We start from the raw sequence: 4,920 nt of genomic DNA on the forward strand, positions 1-4,920 counted from the left end.
TGTGAGAGAGCTCCTTTTTACGAAGACTGAATGAAAAAGGAGCGACACATATATACACACAAGCAAACAGAAGACAGAAAGGGGCAGAGAAGAGCGTCTATACTTATATCATGTCATCGAGGCAACCAGTTACCCTTGAGGGAAACCAACCTGACCCTTCAGGGCCAAAAGCGCTCCCCGCCTTTCCGCCCTGACGAATGGAGTCGGCCTGCGAAGGGACTACGGCGTATCTGCCCTCAGGTAGCGGCATTGCTAGTGTGCTAGTGTTGATGAGCATGGATAACAAACTTCGTTACCGTCATTCATGCTGAGGTCCCGTTCGATTACCAGGTTAGGTAGGATTCAGTCGATACTACCTCACAGTTACCTAAGTTGAACTGTAAATAACTCCTCGTACCTGCTGATCGGCTTCGTTCACAGTTCGCAACGAGAAATACGGAGTAATGTGTCGCAATGCCGTAAACGTGGAGCAACTCTCTTCGTCTCTTTCCCTCTCTCGTTCTTTTTTTTTGTGCTCCCTCCAGATGATGTCAGACTGCAGGGCGGACGATTCGACCCTGCGGCTGGACACAGCCACCGACAAAGTCCAGCGCCCCTATTCTCCGCACAGTGGAGTGGAAAATCCCGCCTTAGCAGGTATCGACGATTTGACCCTACCTAAAATCTCCATGAATAAGATGGGTGGGTCGATAGATCAAATGAGGAATGGAAATGGGCAGATCAACGGGCTATCCATCCTTGCTAATTCTTAGATCTACGGAGTGTGTTTATCCATCCAGCCAATCACATCTCTTGGATTTCCGGCTGAGACGGAACGGCCGCACGAGGCAGATAAATCCATCGCGATAGTTATCGATAAAGTGCAGACAGCGATTAAATTAAAGAGGTTATCCGTCTTCGACCTACAAGGCCAAGCATCAAACAGCAGATTGGGTACTCGCACTCGTCCGAGCAGCCGGTGTTTACTCGGCTGCCGACATAGCATCTGATGAAGGTGGTGGAGGATCTTTGTTGCTTGGATGTTGAACTATCTAGGAGAAGCTACGCTCCCTAACCCTGATTTGTCTGTGGTAGTATTTACCTCGCGAGTGAAGATGACTGAACTGAGACTGCATTGAATGATTGCATAAAGATGCACTAGGCCGAAAAAGGAAGCACGCAGTGATGAGCCAATGAGCTCTCGCAACAGCATCATCCGCATGAATTGCGCGAGGAGATTGCTGGTCCTTGCCTCAGAAGATTAAGTGCTTGATCGCATGACATTCACAAAGCAGATTTTTACGTAAGGAATCTAGACGCGGTCTGAACTGGCCCCCGCCGGTATTCTCACATCCGGATCTGCCGTGTCCTTCGATCAAGTTCGGGCTCGACTCATCGACTGGGAAGATGCTGGCTGGTATTCCAGCTACTGCGAGTGTTGTGCAGTCTTTGTGGCATTCGATTGGCCAGATAACTGGCCTGAGCAGCTAGAAGAGATTCTGGACCTTGGCCGAGTGACTTTCGGCCGCAATGCTACGGATGCTTTACCAGGTCAGAGCTTGCAAAAGCAACCCCAAAATTACTTCCTCGTTGGGAAGATCGCACGAATCATAACATGGATTGAATGTATGATATTTATGCAGCTAACTCCTCCACCGATACCACCCTACCCCGGCCGTCCAATGCTCAAGACCGTCCACCCCGGAAAGTCTTCCCATGAACCCTCGATTAGTAACTACGGCGGCTTAGTAGCGTAATCAAGTTCCTATCTTCCTGTGGATGTCGGACTTGCGAGCTACCAGCGCCATCAGGTCACGCGGCGATTCGACGTTGGGGTTGTGGCAATCAAACTGAGTTGCGGAGATAAATGCTCGAAACGAAAGTTAACCACTGGTCGACGACCCCAGCAGAATCAGCTGAGTAAGACGACGTCTTACATATGCATGTACATACACATATCGCGCATATTGTCAAAACTTCTTCAACACGTTGTGCATTCTCGAGGCACTTATGAGGTCCAATATATGTAAGAATAATCCACAAAAGAGTCAAAGACTGTATAGATTTTCTTGTTTGCAGGATTATCGTTTAGTTCATAAAAGGCGTCAGGGCCACCTAGGAGGTAGTTTTAACACACTCCCCCAAGAATCTCAACCCTTTAGTCACACATGAAGTGGTAGATAATGTCTTGTGAAGAGAGGTGGGAGTCACAGTAAACAAACAACAATCAGAAGCAGGCTATTAAGCACTTCTATGACAAGATCAAGCTGCTAGCAAAAGAATTTGATGACCTCATGCCATTTATAAGACTATAGCCAGGCAGGTAACGTAGTCTCCAATTTGGTGACCTACATGATGTTGTTTATATGCAATGTCTTGAAGTGAGTTGACCAATGCCTTTTTTTGTATATCACTCTAACAGGTGTTTGTCAGGAATTAGAAAACTATCTTAATTAAATGAGGGATGTCTGGAAGTCTATCTTACCAAATCTGGATCTCTAATCTCTCTTTAACTGGCAGACAGTCAAGGAACTGCAAGGGGATATGTCCCTATTATTCAACCCCACAGAACCTATATTGAGAAGCTGATAGAAACGAGGGGGATATTTACTGCTATGTATTGAGATAAAGACCGCCAAAGAATATTGACTGCTCTAAAACTGGCTTGTAGAAGGATTCTGTTGTTTTATGTCTTCCAATAGGACGCCCATTATCCAAGAGAGTGTCTAAATGTTTTATAAATCCTTCCTGCAGGTCGCAATGGATACTTGAGACAGGAATTTAGCCAGATCTTCACTAACTCTAGTTAAAAAAAAATCTAAGGGTGAGACTACTAAATCGGCAAGAATAAAAGCGCAGAGATGGATATTCCCCAGCATTATCGATACTGGAATGCCACATGTGGAAGTGGTCTCATGTCATTAGTAACATAGGCAGAACAGATTTCATCATGTACATTACATACATGCTGCATGTGACAAATATGGTAACAAGGATCAGTTTCCATACCTCGGAGTTCTCCTTCCTATTGTGGAAGGCAAATGCGAAGCCACTTGATCAATGTGGAAAGGGCCATCTTGTCCGTCCAGTCAGCATCTGCTGCGGAAGCCTAATGCCGTCAATGACAACATTGAATGGAGTTGACGAGGCAATATTATTAATGGAGAAGGAAACTGGACACGTGCGATCCATGCGAATAATGAACAAAACGGCGCAAATATGAAGAGCGCCTTCCATCCAACCAGGTAATTTATTGCAAAGTGACAATGTCAGAGAAGAACTTGTTCTTCAAGAGGCTTTCGGAAGATTACTCGCGAAGGACGATCCCGCTGGAGGTTTGACACCACTATCCCGTTCTTTTGATAAAGCTGCTAAACTCCGCGGTTATGATGAAAGTCTTCTGCCTGAATAAATGGGATAAATGGGTTCGTTCTATCTATGGTCCAGACGTGTCGATTGAATTCCTTTTTTTTTTTTGAACCTGGCCGATTGTTCCTAGGAACCTTGTCAAATTGCTGTCAGGTACAGATCACATGATGGAAAGATGCGCCGACAATTCATTCATCTACTGGGTGGTTTTTATTTGGTGTTTGGAAGCCCGTTGATTTCTTACCACTTGTCGGAAACTTGGGTATTCCTGAAGGGTTGAGAGCGGAACTTAAAGGAGATCTGATACCAAGAAATAACAAGAACAGCGCCAATGGTGTAACGGTTCGCATTCATGCCTTCCAAGCATGAGATCCGCGTTCGACTCGCGGTTGGCGCAGCACTTTCTTTTTTCCCTTCTGTTTCTTTTTTTTTCCCCCCTCTTTTCCCGCCCCAAACTTTCTAGGTCTATTACTCCATACAAGGCCCTCCACCAAGAATCCTTACTCCCGTAGGTATGTGGAGCGCCGGGACTCGGTCAGACTGGGTCAGACTCAACGGTCGGGTCATGTCTCTTGTTAACACCGACGGCATGCGGCCCGCCGTCAGCTTTGCGACTAATCCAGATGTGGTTAGTTCCCCGATGAGGGAGTCTGCCGAATGCCTGAAAATTTGATGCCGAAATGCTGAACCTGGAAATAACCATGCTGTTGCTGCCTGTTTCTCTTGTCCTGTTTCCTCCAGTATTGCAAAGATGGTACGGATTACACTCTAAGCCCATATCCAAGACCCCTGCAATCTACCTCGTTCAATAGGTTGGTCTCTTTTTTTTTTTTATCTTTCCTCCCATTGAAACCGGTGCTCATAGTCTGCAAGCTGTCACAGCGCCCGTCTGCAGACGGCTGCCCATCGTCGGTTGTCTCTCAGCCAATCGGATACTCCCTGTGCGAGTAGTGTGCCCGTAATGAGCCACGTACCTAGGTATCATCGTATCCACCTAGGCTTCTTAACTCTTCCACATGGGCGAATAAGGTTCCTCGTGCCGAGCGGATCCCATGCGGTCTGCGGGGTGGACATATTTCCTTTCCATTATTTGCCAAAGCTAAGGAAGAGTGAGAACTTGTTGTAGCGCGCCGAAGCGATTGAACACAAGTCGCCAGTCACAGAGACGGCCAAGTCGGTCTGACAGCACTCAAAGGCCAGTCAGACAGAATATCAAAAACCAGACAGGCCGTTGATTGGTGGTTTCTCCATACAGGGATGCATGCTGTTATTGGACCATTGCATATGTTGTTGAGGAGGAAGTATGCAAGATATGGTGAAATGTACTATTAGTTACGTAAATAGAGTGGCTGAGGAGTTTAGGATGGACTACAAGCCGCGCTCAAGCAACTCGATGCGCTGAGGCTGTGCAAGCTGATGATCAGCCCAGCCCAGTGAGGGGTACATTCAGCCTTGTATTCATTTTTGGGAATCCTCCATCGCTACTTCTAACGTCAATACAAGCTTGCATATTCATTCTTCTGGAGGCCGATGATACTGCTTCTACTTCTACAACATTACTCTGCATAATGG

At 46.6% G+C, this 4,920-nt stretch overlaps 1 non-coding gene across 1 annotated transcript; it reads left to right on the forward strand.

The window, feature by feature from the left end:
* The first annotated feature begins 3,673 nt into the window (after positions 1 to 3,673).
* VTN77DRAFT_t145 lies at positions 3,674 to 3,745 on the forward strand. Its single transcript has one exon. It is a non-coding gene; the product is annotated as a tRNA-Gly (tRNA).
* The last annotated feature ends 1,175 nt before the right edge of the window (positions 3,746 to 4,920 follow it).

Source organism: Rasamsonia byssochlamydoides, assembly GCF_041956645.1.
Source record: "Rasamsonia byssochlamydoides strain NRRL 3658 unplaced genomic scaffold VTN77scaffold_126, whole genome shotgun sequence".
NCBI lineage: Eukaryota > Fungi > Ascomycota > Eurotiomycetes > Eurotiales > Trichocomaceae > Rasamsonia > Rasamsonia byssochlamydoides.